Raw genomic sequence first — 17,319 nt, forward strand, 5'->3', positions numbered from 1 at the left:
CTAAATTGTTAAGAAAGAAACTTAAGAGTACTCCTATAAAAAGACATAACGTTGCATTTAAGGCAGTTCAAATTTAAAAAGTTGTACTCACACCATCCATGAAAAGAAAACAATCAATATCTGGCTGTAAGTTTAATCCCGTCGCTATATCATTATATGATAAACAAAGCTTAACATAATCAGCAAACATTAGTACACGAGACTGTATTATGATTGAGGGAAGATCGTTAATAAACAAAGTAAGCAGCAAAAGGCCCAAATGATTACCCTGAAGGTCTCCAGATGTCACGTAGATCAATTTTGAAACAACATTCATGAATAAAAGCCTCTTAATGTAATATTAAACCTTTGTTTTACAACAAACGCAGTCCTGCGATGGGTGATCAATTGGCAGAATAACGGATTTAGTTTATTCAGTACAATTCTTAAGTAACGTATTGTAATAGATAAAAAAAAATAAGATCCAAGAAATAAACAACTAAATTACGATTGATAATAGAGTTAGTCTTACACAAAAAGTCACCCACAAACGAATGCAATAATTTAACTCCTTACAGCATCGTAGGAAATCCTTTCATGACTGCAAAAGGAATGGGTGAAAGAAACTAAGTCCTAAATATTGCTATTTCCATATTGTGCGTATAATTTTGTAATAGAACTTCCAACAATCAGTCAGCATAGACCAATAGTAAAGGCTATGCTTGTAAAATAAAATTAAACTGAAACCAGTCCTCCATCCGAATGTATATATAATTCTAGGTTTACAATGTTTAGTAGTCTAGTTTCCTATTAAGGAAAACAGATTGACTTAAAACACTTTTTCAGAAATGAATTCTGCAAAGTACGTTAGTTCTTAATAAAACTTTTTAATGAACATTGAAGTATTTGAGTAATGTTATTTAGATTGTTAAGAATTTGGATATTATTATTAGGGTACAAAGCCAGTCTCTTAACAAGATCAGGGAGTGCTTTTAAAGAATGGAAACATATACCACACCCTAGTAATCCATTTAATCGTTGAACAATAGTTAGAATCAAAGAAAAAAGTTTATGATACAGGGACTCTAAAATATATTTATGTGATGGACGTCCAGAGATTGATTGCAATGAACTCAACCCGTCCCTACTGACTACTAACCATAAGACGGTTCCCGCCGGTCTTTAAATTTTGGATAGAGCCGAAGTTTGAGGTGGGTTAGGTACAATGTATTCTAATAGGATTTGTGATGAAGAATAGAACTTAACACCTACGCCTCATTTCCTCATTTCCATTACAAACGTAATATTTCCCAGTATTTTATGGCACCAATTCAACTCAAGCCTATCCAATTTGTGGGCCTCACCATCTGATTTTCTTTTTAAGCGAAATTTCAAGCTTTTATCCGAAGCTAGCCATTTATTATACGGACAAAGCTTCCGTTACAGCTGGATTTGAGTCTTTGAATTTATTTTGCACGCAGGGTATACAAGTAAAGTAAAGAAGTGGAGAATTTTTTAACCGGCTTTCCAGCGAAAAAATGAAAGACCTGTATTGGGAAAACTTTCGTTAAATATCGATATGAAGTATATTGCAGTTCCAACGACGTTAATACTACTCGTCGAGTATTTTCAAATCCTCATTTCCTCATAATTGATGAACAGCTTATTACAAATTTAGGAACAATTTTAATATGCCTTTCATGCTAGCTTACAATTGATGTTTCTATATTCTAAGTCGTGTGTTATCGAACTGCCGAGATGATCATTGATTCATACCAGTGGTTGCCACTACCTGCATGCGTTTATGCATTGTTATTTTACGGCGGTGATATCATAAAAAGGACCGTTTTTCCTATATGAAATTTCGGATAAGAAAGATCTGAATCTAGTAAACAAAATCTGATCGTCTGCATCGCGTAAGAAAATGAGTTAGGACTGAAAAGCTGACCGTGTTTTATCGAGCTACAGCTACTTTTGATCCTATAATTTCTTCAATGAATTTGATTAGACGAATCAGCGACAGAAAAGACAATATCCTGATCCGTTCTTGAGATATTAATTTTGTCGAAAAACAACGTTCTTTCGTAGAGGCGCTGACACGAAAGGTCGCACGCTAGAATTAAATAAATTGCACTTTTGTTATTTCTTAGAGCTAAGAATGCTGGCTGGTTTTACCTACAAGCAACTTACTTTTGCGATGCTGAGTTGGTTTTGGTTGATAGTTGATGCGAGAAAGTGTCTCAGCGGTAGTATTTTTGATTTCAACCAAATGCGAATCCGACCAAAATGGTTCTAGCGCAAGGTGTATACCAACGGTATTTGAGCTGTGCGAGTATCAAATGTTTTTTCTTCTAGCATATATGAAATGGTTCGAGGCTCAGGTATGATACGAGTAATTCTCGATCGTATATACTTTCGTTGCGTTTCTGATAATGGTACATATATAGAACGGACTCTCGACGAATTTATGTAAATCGCCTGGCTTTTGCAGAGAAAAGTGGCGTAGTGGGTACTTGGTGGGCAAGTTCGCTTACATTATTGGAATTCTTGATGGTGGCGGCACGAGGGATTGGAGTTAAGTAATTGCCAAGAACCTTTGCACATAAGGAAAGCCGAAATAGACTGTGGTTTGATGCCGTTTGCATCAATAAGAAGTCCTAAGAATTCGATTTCCTTCCCGAAATCACATTCAGCTAGATTTATGGTGATGTTTCGAAGGTGACGTTGGTGCTGCTTCATATCCTGCAGTTCCACAATTTCGTTAGGCGCTCAATCAGCACGAAGCCGGCTGTGACGTCTACAAATACCCTGCTCCCATGTGCAATGGAACATACCGTGCAGTACCATTCAGCACTGAATGAGCACCGAATTAATACAAAGTGCTCATCATTTGTTTGAAAATTACTGTTTAAGCAGTGCTCGAAAATGAGAACAGATTCTGTGACTTTTGAAGCACCCTTTTGTGCGCTTAATTAAGCAGAAGAAAATGCACAGATTCAGCACAGGTTGTGCGCTTAATTAACCAGACGAAAAAGCATAGTTTGAGCGCTTGATAAAGAAGAGGAAAAAGCACAGATTAAGCACAGGTTAAGCGCTTAGCAGCTACAGATAATAAAATATAATTTTTATTTTCTTTTATTGATTTTAGAGAAGACTTCCGCTTAAGGCAGCTCAAGTTTTTCACACACCTCATTGCGTTTTGAAGCGGTTTCTCCGGAGGCTCGGATGGCTCTACCTGAGAGATTGCACCTAGAATTAGAAAAAAATTTGTTATCAAAATAGAACGAGACACGAATAAATTTGTAAGTTGTAACTTTTAATACAATAGATGTAGTTTTTGGCATTTAAATTAAAAATTCCATAAGTCTTTTAAAAATTAAACTTAAAAACAATGAAGAACGCTATAGTCGAGTGCCTCGACTATCAGATACCCGTTACTCAGCTTGAGGGAGAAAAATAAAAATGGAGATATTATATAGCAGCAAATTATGTTCTAAGGCGCCATCTACCGGCTATTTTGGGCGTCAAACAGTTTTAGACGTTTTAGCCGTTTCCGGGCGTTAGAGTAGGCGTGGGAAATATTTGTTTAGGTCAATCGAAAGGTTTTAATGAGAAAAATTAATTTTAACAAAAATAGTTTCTAGCCTGACACCACAGTCTTGGGCGGTTTGTGGGCGTGGCAAATTTTATTGGATTTTTGATAGGTGTTGATAAGACAAATCAGTTAAAAATGTTGTTCTATCATAAAAACTGTGGGCGCTACAGATTTTCCCGGATTGTTGTCGTTACAGTGGGCATGGCACCCCGCTGAAACAAACTTGCGCAGGAACCCCAGGTCCTTCATACGCACAGACGGACATGGCTAGATCGACTCGGCTAGTGATCCCGATCAAGAATATATATACTTTATGGGGTCGGAATCGCTTCCCTCTACCTGTTACATACTTTCCGACGAATCTAGTATTCCCTTTTATTCTACGAGTAACGGATATAATTATAGTTACTTTTAGCAGGTAATAAAAACTTATTTAGTAAGGCCGCGACAAAATTTGGGTAGGCTTTCAGCTTATTTATTTTTTTTTTTTGTTAGTTTTATAAATAAATGGTGTGAGAGACTTACCTGTGAAAACTGACATTCTTCGGAAAAGTGACCAATGACGCACTGGAGTATAAAATTGTCTTAAAATACGCTTTACTTCAAGAAAATCGGTTTAATAAGCTCGCAATTTGGCGGCCGAATAAAAAACATAGTTTCGAGGGAACGAGCCTCAAAGTATAAAGCCGCTGCATGAAGTGCAGACGTGTTCTGCTTTTCCTTTATTAAATTTACATCTGGCTATGGAGTTGAAAAGTGTTTTTTTTTAATAAAAGGAATTTCCTTCGAACCTAAGCAGGCCTTCTTGGTTTACCAAAGCGCTTCAATGACTTAAAACCTAAAACCAAAAACATAAAAAGTATAAAAAATCGGGTAGGCCAGCAGACTTTTAATAATATGTAGTGGCTCGAACGGATTTTAATGTTCCAACAGTCATTGCTATTAAATCGATGTAAATTTGAATTTTCAAATGTCCCGAAAAAGTTTTACAACTTTGGTAATGCCAAGCGCATTGCCTTTATCGGTACGTCTAAACGCAGTCGACGGCATCGACGGATGGTAGGACTAAGAGGGTTATATTCAAGAATGCTGTTTCAAAGTTGTTATACATGACATTTGGAGTGCCCCAGGGTAGTCATTTGGGCTCTTTGCCGTTTACTTTGTTAATTAACGATCTTCCCTCAATTATAACACATTCTCGTGAACTAATGTATGCTGATGATGTTAAGCTTTGTTTCACACATAATGATATAGCGACGGGATTTAACTTTCAGTCAGATATGGATTGTTTTCATGGATGGTGTGAGTACAACCTTTCAAATTTGAACTGCCTTAAATGCAACGTTATGTATTTTTATAGGTGTACTCCTACGTTTATCAGTTACTTTCTTAAAAATACGCCACTCGACCGTATATATTTAGTTAACGATTTGGGTGTTCTACTGGACCCAAAACTTAAATTCCACTGTTAACAAAGCCATCAGTGTTCTTGGATTTAAAAGGCGTTGGTCAAAAGAATTAGATGACCCTTATACGACCAAATTATTATTTACCTCCCTTGTCCGTCCTAATAGGCCATAATGCAGTACTCAAGATTCTGATAGGAAACTGTCTAGAAAAAAATTGCAAATGAATAAATTTTAGGCGCGTGTCTAAAATTAAAATTTGTTAATTAAAACAAGGAAAAACCCGTTTCTCAGCTTAATGGATACATAAGAAGCAAAGTGATTTTGTAAAGCGCCACCTACTTGCTATTTAAGCATATGTTACGTGGGCGGCAGACAGATTTAATCGTTTTGGCCGTTAGTGGGTAGGCGTTTCGATAGGCGGATGGCTAAATGGACTCACCTAGTGATTCTGATTAATAATATATCTACCTTATGGGATCGGAAATGCTTTATTCTACCTTTTACATACTTTCCGACGAATCTTGTATATCCTTTTACTCTGAGAGTAACGGTATTTTATTTCATTAAAAGTACTATTGGGTAAATAAGTAAAAACGTTTATCCTGATTTGGCAAAATATTTCAAATAATTCCTCTGTCGTATCTTACTTGCTTGTTATGAAAATCATTTTTTTAAGTGCTTTCGGTTTGTAATATATGTAATATGTAAATACAATTATAATACTCTCTGTAAGGGTTTAAAATTCATTAAATGCGTAGTTCCTTGTTGGAGAACAAAAGACGGATTTTACTCGAAAGTAAGCTGAGTTCCAAAATGCGCCGTTATTAGCCATCAAGTATCTGACAGGGAATTCATATTAAACTCATTTCATCAACCCTACCTTGACCGGTGTATTGGCTTGGCCGTATTATTAAAAAACTTTGCATAATTGTTATTCGTTCAGTAAGAGGATTGATATATTGTATTTGTTGTAAAGTATGCAATATTTGTACCTTACTGTAGAAAGATTGGTGGGGAGGGGTTCACTTTGCGATCCTTTTGTTATCTTTGATCCTTAGAACAAAAAACTAAACAGATGTTGTTGCTTGAGGCAATGTTGCTTAATTAAAAACGTTTTTTTACTACTAGCGGGTTATCAAAAAGCTTTGCATGCGGTGGATTGCCTTGTGAAAATCTATTAGCAAATGTGGTTATACTAAATTCAGTATATTGCATTTCTAGCTTTCAACAATAACATTTACTTCTCTGAGTACAAACGGTAAAAACTGGTAAAATGTATAAATGCTTATTCTAACATAACGGTCGAAAGTGCATTTCTCCATTTTTGAAACAAAAGCGCTTAATTTCCTGCAAAAAAGTAGTTAGTAAGTAGTTTTATACCCGTTACTCATAGAGTAAAAGGGTATACTAAATTCCTCGGAAGTATGTAGCAGGCAAAAAAAAACGTCTCCTACCCATAAAGTATATATATTCTTGATCAGGATCACTAGCCGAGTCGATCTAGCATTGTCAGCCTGTCCGTTTAAAAACTGAGAACCCGGAAACTATAAAAGCTAGAGGAGAGTTCGCATGCAGATTCCTGGGCTTCCTGCGCAGCGCAAGTTTGTTTCAGCGGGGTGCCACGCCCACTTTAACGCCCTCATTTAGCGAAAGACTGTAGCGATCGATATCTATTGTTTAAGCACAAACATTTTTCACACATTTTTCCACGCCCAACAAAAATATCCAAAACTGTGTCGACTATAGCACTTTTTCTTGTTTTACTTGTAAAATAGAAGTAAAACTTTTGGGACAGACGATCATAGCTAGATTGGCTCACCTTGTGATGCTGATATATATATATATATACACTTTAATAGGTCGGAACTTGGCAAATGTCTGACTGAAATCACTGACTGAAATGACCCTCTGCAAGGATATAAATATATCTACAGATTTGTGTGTTTAATAATAGTTCCTCTTCATGTAGAACAATTTAGAACGATAAGTGCTAATCGACTGGAATGTGTAAATACAACAAGAAGCTTAGTTCTTCTCAGTTTGAGAATTTTATCTTCTCACTTCCTCTGGGTTTTCAGGTAAGCGGAAGAGAAACTAAGGGTAAGGGTGGAAAAAGACCAAACACTTTTCTTTTTCCGATAAGTTTTCGAAATGAGCTGGGTCTCACTGCCGCTGTAAGTTACCCTATTGATTTTCTTTGGAAATGGCGGTTAAGTTAATCAGGGAAGATGTTAAGGACCTGCTCCGTGAGTTCAATTTAAAAATTTTTATACCCTTGCAGAGGGTATAATAACTTCAGTCTGAAGTTTGCAACGCAGTGAAGGAGACGCTTCCGGGCCCATAAAGTATATATATTCTTGATTAGCGTTACAAGACAAGTCGATCTAGCCATGTCCGTCTCTCCGTCCGTCTGTCCGTCCGTCTGTCCGTCCGTCTGTCCGTCTATCCGTCCGTTTCTACGCAAACTAGTCTCTCAGTTTTAAAGCTATCGGGATGAAACTTTCTTTCTATTGCAGGTAGTATATAAATCGGAACCAGCCGGATCGGACAACTGTATCTTATAGCTCCCAAAGGAACTATCGGGGAAAAAAATAAAAAAGAATTATATCTTTGGTGTTTTTTAACATATACATTTCTAAGCTTGGATATAACATTTTTAAATTAGTTCTGATTTTCGAATTAAATTTTATCGGAATCGGACGACTATATCATATTGTTGCCATAGGAATGATCGGAAAATTAGTCGGAAAACATGATATAAAAATTTTATCTTTGGTGTTTTTTAACATCTTTGGTGTTTATAAGCTTGAAAATAACATTTTTTAATTAGATCTGAATTTCGAATTAAATTTTATTAAAATCGGACGACTATATCATATAGCTGTCATAGGAACGATCGGATAATTGGTGGGAAATAATGTGAAACAAATTATAGTTTTGGGCCTTTTTGACATATTACCTTATAATATTGGGAATATAAACTTTTTTATTTTTAAGAATTTCGAATTCAATTTAATAACATTATTGATTATTTTTTATAACTGCAAGGGTATACAAACTTCGGCTTGCCGAAGTTAACTTCCTTTCTTGTTTTGTAAACATTTTTAACTCAGATAAGAGCGTTCACAAACCGAGAAAATTTTTTTGAGAATTTGAGCTTGAATCGATCTTGGCTCAATTTTTAAATCGAAAATATTACGCTGCGAACGGGAATTTCATAGTATTTTTATTTCATTCCAAGCGTGGAAATTATGAATGATTTAATTTTATTTTAAGTAGCGAACAATCACCTTTTAAGAAGGAAAAAATCTAATAAATCTATTATTATCTCGTTAACAGGAACTTTTGTTTGGTATGGAAAGTTTTGGTTTTAAATATCCATCTATAATTAATTTCCTTGCCCAAATGCCATATAATTCTACAATCATATGTAGAACTGTTACTAACAATTTAAATGATTCCTTGACTTTATTTTGTGTTTCAGTTTGCTCATTTCGTATTCGTTTAAACATATCGGTAGTATGTTTAAATGGAATATTTATCATTTATAAAAAATATAAATCGACCTGGAAACGACCTGCAAGGGTATAGAAACTTTGTCTTTTATTCCGATTGCTTTAAAACTGAGAAACTATTTAGCGTAGAAACGGACCGACGGACAGAAGGAAGCAAGAATTCTAAGAAAAATGACCTTAAAGTTAAACACCATTTCTTTTAATATATAAACATCCGCGGTCAGTAAGCTGTGGTAACTTATATTAGCCTTTTTTCATAGCCCTAGTTCTGATATATTAGTCATTAAGGACAAATTTTACGTAGTTGTGCTTTTCCGTTACTAAACTTTACATCAAAATGTTGTTAGTTGCAGGTGCTATCCTAAGATCATTTTATCATTATATGTCGTGTTTTTGCTTTATTACTAAGAAAGTGCCAATTCATAATTATTAAATGTTTGCGAACTCTAAAGGGACTGTAAATTTCCCTGCTACGCTTAACCATTATTTAAGAGCCACACATTTAAGGGAAAAAAGTTTACGAAGAGAAAATTTCCCGGCAAAAAAGAAGCAAGTCGGGAATAACACGAGTGGAATTAAAACAAGGAAGAACGCTATAGTCGAGTGCCTTGACTATCATATACCCGTTACTCAGCTTAAGGGAGCAAAACGATAATGACGATTTATTAGCAGAAAAGCAATATTTTAGGGCGCCACCTACCGGCTTTTTCAGTAGATGTTATGTGGGCGGCAGACAGCTTTTTAGCGTTTTGGCCATTTGTGGGCGTTAGAGTGGGCGTAACACCCCGCTGACAAACTTGCTCTGCGTAGGAAGCCCAAGAATCTGCATGCCAAATATGAATATTCTAGCTCTTATACTTTGCGAGATCTCAGCGTTCATACGAACGGACGAACATGGCAAGATCGAATCGGCAAATGGTTCAGATCAAGAATATATATACTTTATGGGAAAAGCTTCCTTCGGAAAGCTTCCTTTTACCTGTTACATGCTTTCTGACGAACAGTTTTCAAAAACAAAATAATTATAAAATTCAACTAAGATGTAAAGACTAACATTTTCAATAAAATTTCAAAATAAAAAAGAAACCTAACACAAATGGTTATGGGTCTGCTTTTCTTAAAAACCTGGAATAATTTTTAAATAACAAATGCAACCAATTTTTAAAACTAAAGAAAACTAGTTCGTCGAGTTTCTCTTTCTTTCCATTGTTTACCCGTATTTAGCTAAGCAATTTGATTTATAAACTTATGTTCCGATTAACATGAAACCGTGTCGATCTACTCAAGACTGTTTGTTTAAAGCTAGAAAGTTGGGATTTGGCACTCTGATTCTTTAGGGACCGGAAGACCGAAAGTTTACTTAAGCATTCTGCCTTGCCCACTACAACGCCCACAGGCCCACTATAAAAGCCTGTCTGGCGCCGACATTTTTGCTTATTTTCTAATAGTATAAATGCAACTGCAATTCTATTATTAATATCCATCCTAATACCAAAAATGATCGAATTTGAAAAGTCCATTGTTTCAGGAATAACTTTTGAAAGGGGCAACGATTTTTAACAAAAAGGGTGTCATTTGACAAGTATTCTCACAAGAATAATGCTTAACGACAGGGGTCTTTTATCCCAACATCTTAAGTAATCCAGGTTAGTTAATTTTTACTATCCTCACAAAAAAAAAAAATCATGTAGAAATTCTTTAAAAAATTATTTTAGTTCAGGAATTTGCTTACCAATAAACATTAAAAAATGTGATCTATATGCTACTTTATATATACAAATTATAAATTTTATAAAAATTATAAAATTAGGTTTAAAATTAGAAACCGTGTTTCGTGACACGGCAAAACCCTATAAGTATCTTAACAATAAGACCAATTTGCACCTGCCTTTCACATAACTTCTGCTTTGGGTCAAACAACAAAAGACATGAACATATTCATCATCAAATCAGAAATCAGAGAAGAAGCTCAATTGTTAGGCACGGAACTCTACTTATTGGCTTATCAAATTGGCAGACGACTATAATTGCCAAGTGCGCATAAAGTATAAACCATATATTTATGTACATTGTACATACAACCTGAGAGATAAATATATCGTATTCAAAATATATATATTTTTTGTGTTTGTACGTGTAAGTTTTTTATTAAACACAACACTATACATGATCAGGCCTTAAATGGTAGGATTCTGAGGATTAAATAGTTTTTTATTAATAAAATTAAACGTATTTTACAATGGATTTAGTACAAAAATGTTTTGTTTGGATTGTTTGAACGGTAACAGTTATATTTGTCATTGTTTTGTGTCTGATTTGTTACAGTGTTTACTATATCAAATAGTTACAAAATTCTACATTTTCAAAGTTTGCGGAGTAGAACCACACAATATACTCATTCAATTCCTCCAAAATAAAGTGAGTCATTTTAGCTGTAAACTAACAAATATATCACCTTAATTGGTTAAGCGTAACTCAAAATATACAAAAGTATATAAACATTGCCGGATTTTTGTTTAAAACAATACCATTTCCCTTGCTTCATGAGTAATTTAGGAAGAACGCTATAGTGGAGTCCCTCGACTATCATATACCCTTTACTCTGTATAAGGGAGCAAAAGGGGAATGGGGACATATACGCAGCAAGCGATATTTTACGGCCCCACCTACGAGCTATTTTAGTAGATGTTATGTTGTCGGAAGACAGACTTAAGCGTTTTAACCGTTTTGGGCGTTTGAGTGGTCGTTGCACGTTTCTTGTATGGTATTGATGAGGCAAATACATTTAAGTTAAAATTGTGTTTCAATCATAAAAACTGTAGGCGCTACAGATTTTTTCGGATTGTGGTCGTTAGAGTGGGAAGCCCAGGAATGTTCCCAGGAATCTAGCTCTTTTAGTTTCCGAGATCTCAGCGTTCATACGGACAGACAGACAGACGGACATCGCTAGATCGAATAGGCTAGTGATCCTGATCAAAAATATATATTAAATATAAAGATTTGGGATTTCTGATCTCAATTTCTAAGCTTCAAACCGCCCAAAACTGTGGCTAGTACAGCTTCATCTTACCTATTATATATTGGTATCGCCAATTCCTGTAGGTATCGATATATCGATTGATTAAAAAAAGTTTACATGAACACTTTGCCGCACACAAATCGCCCAATACCGTCGTTCCTATAGTTTTAGTGGTCTACAGTTAAATTGAAATGTATTGGTCTCGTAAATAAAGATAGACTAAAAACATAGAAAGACCTAAAAAACAGTTTTCCACACCCATTCTAACGCCCACAAACGTCCTTACCGCCTGCATTTTTCTGCCGCCCACGTAGTCATGTATGTTCCCTAACAATCATATCAAATTTAACCAATTGTCGAAACTTAAATTTCGTTTACTTCTGCACATAACTGTAATCTACGATAACGTATTGTAGCTTTTTTTTCGCCTAAATATATAATAAATAATGATTGAAAACAAATAATAATAATAAATAATTAATAATAATAGAGCAAAGAAAATATTTCTAATGTGGAATATGAAGCTTGCTAAATCTTAAATTTAGGAGATGAAGCTGCAAGTGTTCATTATTCATATTAATCTGTACACATATATTATACTATTTTTATAAAAATGAAAATATATTTTATATTATATAAACGTTTTTGACCAAACAATGTTGTTTTGCTTATTTCCAATGGAGGGACATGTTTTCATTACCGAAGACTTTAATTATGCCAATGTCAACTTACAAGGACAAATGGTTCAAGAAAAAAATTGTCTACGGTTCGCAGCGACAAAAGTTTTGGCAGTAAGCACAAAAAGAAAAAGTTCAAAGACAGGCTTCTTTTGTCGATTCCTGAAAGGGTTTTCGTAGCTCTTAGCCGAATTGAAATGGCTGCATCTAAGCTGATGACAATGATGACAAAATCCAAGACACAACCTTGTTCTGGCCCTCTCAAAAAGGTCACCGATTATTGATGGTGGCTGATCGGTTTAGGCAGTGTTTTATACAAAAGATTTGCATTCAATTTAAGGTCCACAATAATTTGTCAACAACTCAAATGCCGCCAGACAGTCTGAAGGCAAACCAGGCATGACAGATCAAGCTCCTTGTACGAGTAAAGTAACGTAATGAATTATGTCCAGTGTTGTTTCCTGATTTGTGGGCCGCTTTGGACCCTTCCTTTTCAGGACTTCTGTTGTGATTTTTATAGGAAACACTTCCAAAACCACTCACCATAGTTATTTTATTGTATATATTATTATGTATTTCTAGCCATGTCCGTCTGTCCGTCCGCTTTAACGTAAAATAGGCTCTCAGTTTTAAAGCTATCGGGCTGAAACATTCCCAAAATCCTCCTTTCTATTGCAGGTAATATAAAATTAGTCGGAAAATATGAAAAAATTATATTTGGTGTTTTTAAACATATATGTAACCTTCTAAGCTTGGAAATAACATTTTTTAGTTTGTTCTGAATTTCGACTATATCATATAGCTGTCATAGGAACGATCGGAAAATTGGTGGGAAAATAATATGAAACAAATTCTAGCTTGGGGCTTTTGGCATATTATCTTATAATATTTGGAATATAATTTTTTATATTTTTAAGAATTTCGAGATAAATTTAATTAAAATCGGACTACGCTAACATATAGATGTCAAAAAATTGTCTAAATAAAGGGAAATAATGTTTTTTTAATATCGTTGAAGTCAGCAATAATCCTTAGAAATTTCACATGATGTTACTAAAGTTGATTATTTCTTTCAACTGCAACGGTATACAAACTTCGTCTTGCCGAAGTTAACTTCCTTTCTTGTTTTTTTTTTTATCTGCCAATATTTATCGAGGTGCCAAAACTTGATTAAATCGAACCATTGCTTTAATAGTGAAATTTCAAGCACAACTCTCTTGTTGTATTCTGAAATCAGCGTGTGGGTCACGTTTAATTGAATTGTTCATTGGCATTTCCAGAACCCAGCAACCCGTTTACATTATCAACTTTTTAATTGAATTATGTAATTGTATGCAGCGCAAAGTAACAGCAAAGTGTTGCATACGCGGCAGGGGGAAAACTTTTAGCTCAGCTCTTTTAATGAAAAATTGCTTATTAAAATCTATAAAGATGCAGGGGTTGATATGGCAAGAAAAGTTGTAGAATTGCTGATATATGCTTGATATGCTGAGGAAGCATTGTAAAATATGTATATATTTTCAAGAGCTATTGCTACCAACAAAGAAATACGAAGACACTAGCTTAAATAATAAAATTATTCTTATTATTAATATTCCAAGCAATTTATTGTCAACTCTGTCAATTCAAAATTGTTAAAAAATTGGAAATTATAATTACAGTCAGAGGTTTGCAACGCAATTAAGGTGGCGTTTCCGACTAAACAACGTGAATATATTCCTATTTAGCATACCGTCCGTCTGTCCCCGAATAAAAAACATTTTTTTTTTTTAATTTTACAACTTAAAAATAAAACAATTTTTAAATAGAAGATTTAATCAAAAAAATGTTGATCGTGTCGAAAACGTATTTACGGTAACATTAATAAGAAATCCAGTTATTTATTCACGAGGTAATATTGCCTAAAAAGGTGGTGGGTAAATTAGCAATTCTTTTCAATTTGTTTGTCTTTAAGCAGTGCCAGAGCGAAAATGAGTGGAAAATAAAATCAAGCAATTAAATGCACTTAAAAATGAGATCTTTTTCATCAATTTTTGGTATTTGATTTTTTTTGCGCCACTTGAGATTGACACCGTTTCTTTTTCAAGGCTACCTTGAAGGTGATGATCTTTTTGTAGGATGCGGTGACTACTACTATTTTTTTGTATTTTTTTTCGATGTCTGTCCCTCCGTTTTTACGCAAACTAGTATCTCAGTTTTGAAGCTGAAACTTTCCCAAAAGTTTTCTTTCTACTTCAGGTAGTATATAAGTCGGAACCAGCCGGATCGGAAAACTATATCTTATAGCTTCCATAGAAACTATCGGGGAAAATTAAAAAAAAATTATATCTTAGGTGTTTTTTTAACATATAATATATTAGTTCTGAATTTCGAATTAAATTTTATCAAAACCGGACGCCTATATCATATTGCCGTCATAGAAACGATCTGAAATTTAGTCGGAATATATAAAAAAAATTATATCTTTGGTGCTTTTTCACATATAACCTCCTACGCTTGAAAATAACATTTTGTAATTGGTTTAGAGTTTCGAATTAAATGTTATCAAAATCGGACGACTATATCATAAGCTGTCATGGGAACGATCGGGAAACAAATTATTTACTAATGTTGATTATTTCTTATAACTGCAATGGTATACAAACTTCGCCTTGCCGAAGTTAACTTCCTTTCTTGTTATTCAATAATTCGAAATTAGGATGTCAGTTAAATCAAACTTTGGTAAAAACAAGAAAAGAAAGGAAATAATCAACTTTTGTAACACCATGTGAAATTTTCAAGAATTGTTGCTGACTTCATTGTTATTAAAAAACATGATTTAATTGTTTTTTTTTAAACCATTTATACCATTTATATTTTAGAGTAGTCCGATTTTTATTAAATTGAATTCGAAATTATATTCCCAGCCGATCCGGCGGGTTGCGACTTATATACTACCTGCAATAGAAAGAAGGCTTTTAGGAAAGTTTCAGCCCGATGGCTTTAAACCTGAGAGACTAGTTTGCGTAGAAACGGACGGACAGACGGACATGGCTAGATCGACTCGTCTAGTGACGCTGATCAAGAATATATATACTTTATGGGTTCGGAATAGTCTCCTTAACTTCTGACTGAAATCATTATACCCTCGGCAAGGGTATAAAAAGTGAGCGATTTTCGACCAAACGTTTTTTGCGGAAGTTACAAAAATGAATCGTTTATCACCTTATGCAGTCCCCTCCTTTATTCCTTCCCAGCTGATTAAAATGACAGACTGTTGGCTGGTTTCCTTCGAGCACTTCGTAAACGACAATCTTTGAAATAAAAAATAAATAAAAATAAAAACTACTTAAAGCAAGAAAGGAAGGTAACATCGGCAATCCGATGTTTGTATACCCTTGCAGTTATAAGAAATAATCACCAATTTTCCGATCGTTCCTTTGGCAGCTATATGATATAGTCGTCGAATTTTGATAAAATTTATTTTAAAATTCAGAATTAATTTTTATTAATGTTATATAAATGTTATTTCCAAGCGTAAGAGTTTATATGTTAAGAAACACTAAAGATATAATTTTTTCTTCTTAATTTTACCCTCTGAAAGGGTATACAAATTGCATGCAAAAATATTATGACTACCAAGAAAATGGAGTAAGACTCAGTGGTGTACCGGATGGCGTTTAAAAGAAGGCAAAAAGAGGCAACAAAATATTATTAGTTATTTAGTGTTAAGATACAACAAAAATTTTAAAATTTTTTCGGTGTTAAAATCTTTTTTACCGCTTTCAAGAACAGTTCCTTGAACGCTGACAAAACGGCGCCCAGAAAGATATTAGACTTAAAACTTAATGCTGTCTTAATATTTTCTTCGCCCTCTTTTCTTGATTTCCGTTCAGCGTCAAATGCTAAAAAAACTGGGCAGCCCCATGTGGTCCATCATTTGAAATGTTTATTGGCTTAATTCGGTCTCCGACCTCTCCAATCACTTGCACGTATTCAGGGCTCTCGGAAGGGCTTTCAGGTGCTTGATTAGGCGCGATATGGACATGCGATGAAAACCCTGAAGCCGGAGAAATATTTATGGCAGCAACGAACCCCTTGTGGGAATAGTTCCCCTAAGGCCACTTGGCAAGCCCTATTGATTTAGGAGGATGGGCCAGGATCAGGATCCAACTTCCATGCATTACTCCCTCCGATTGGCCTGCATGTTGGCGCATTCTCCACACACTGTCTGCTAAGTTAATTGGCATATACTTGATATGTTTTTACTTTCCTTTCTATTAACATGCACCGGGAGAAAACGCTGAAAAATAATTATTTTAGGCTTGCAAATGAAGAGGCAGGAACAAGTATTTGTATCTATGTACCTTTTAAACATAATTTTTGCACTGACGCCACCTTGTTCTATTATTTCGCTTCTGGCAGCGGTTTTTCCACGTGCAACTGCACCCATGGCTGCCGGCATTTTGATGATTGCGTGTTAATTAAGCGTTTGCACGCACAGGTGCACACCAGGAGGACAGGCAAATGCAAAACTTAAATGCATCCCCCTCCGCCGGTGCAGGTGCATGGCCGAGCAGCTGCCACAAGTGTCTGTGCTGAGCCCCTGCACTCTGCCGTTTTCGCACCTTCAGTCTGCCAGTCCACGAGTCCTTTGGTCCTGCGAACCTGCAAGCCCTCGAAAAGCGTTGGTGCACTGCTACACGCACAGGCAAGCACAAGTGACAGGTAATTTGCGGATGAAAGCGCGTTCGGTGGCAGAGTAGTGGGCGGTGTGGCGATAGTGGGTGGGAGTGAAAGGGGCCTGCATACGCATACATTATTCATTTCATTGCCAGCATTTTTTCATGCCTGCGCGCCCTTGACAGTTTTCGTAGTTGTGCCTCAATGGCTCTGTCGCATTTTTGCACTTTTCAACAGATTTCCACCGACAGTTCTGACACCACACCGACGGCTTATGTGCCCGCTGGCGGTTAGGCTGTTCGACTCCGTGTCCTGGCTTATTATCCTGACGGCTGGCGCTGGCGCAGTTCGTTGCCAGTTAACTATCGAGTGCTCAGCACTTGTTCCTGTGGCAGCTGTGGCTTCTGCGGAGCCCTAGCTGCCTGCAAATACAAACACTTCCTTGGCTAAGCTAATTATACTG

At 35.5% G+C, this 17,319-nt stretch overlaps 1 protein-coding gene across 2 annotated transcripts in view; it reads left to right on the top strand.

Moving 5' to 3' along the window:
- The window catches only part of LOC108032927 (D(3) dopamine receptor), a 148,919-nt gene that overhangs the window by 56,956 nt on the left and 74,644 nt on the right, over positions 1 to 17,319 (top strand). Inside the window, exon 1 of one of the 2 annotated variants that reach the window (XM_050889517.1) lies at positions 3,143 to 3,281. The exons of the other annotated variant lie outside the window; for it this stretch is intronic. The gene's annotated coding sequence lies outside the window, so the exon portion shown is untranslated. Of the gene's footprint in view, positions 1 to 3,142; positions 3,282 to 17,319 lie in introns of those variants that run through there. 2 annotated transcript variants of the gene reach the window in all.

The sequence above is a fragment of the Drosophila biarmipes genome, chromosome 3R, assembly GCF_025231255.1.
Source record: "Drosophila biarmipes strain raj3 chromosome 3R, RU_DBia_V1.1, whole genome shotgun sequence".
NCBI lineage: Eukaryota > Metazoa > Arthropoda > Insecta > Diptera > Drosophilidae > Drosophila > Drosophila biarmipes.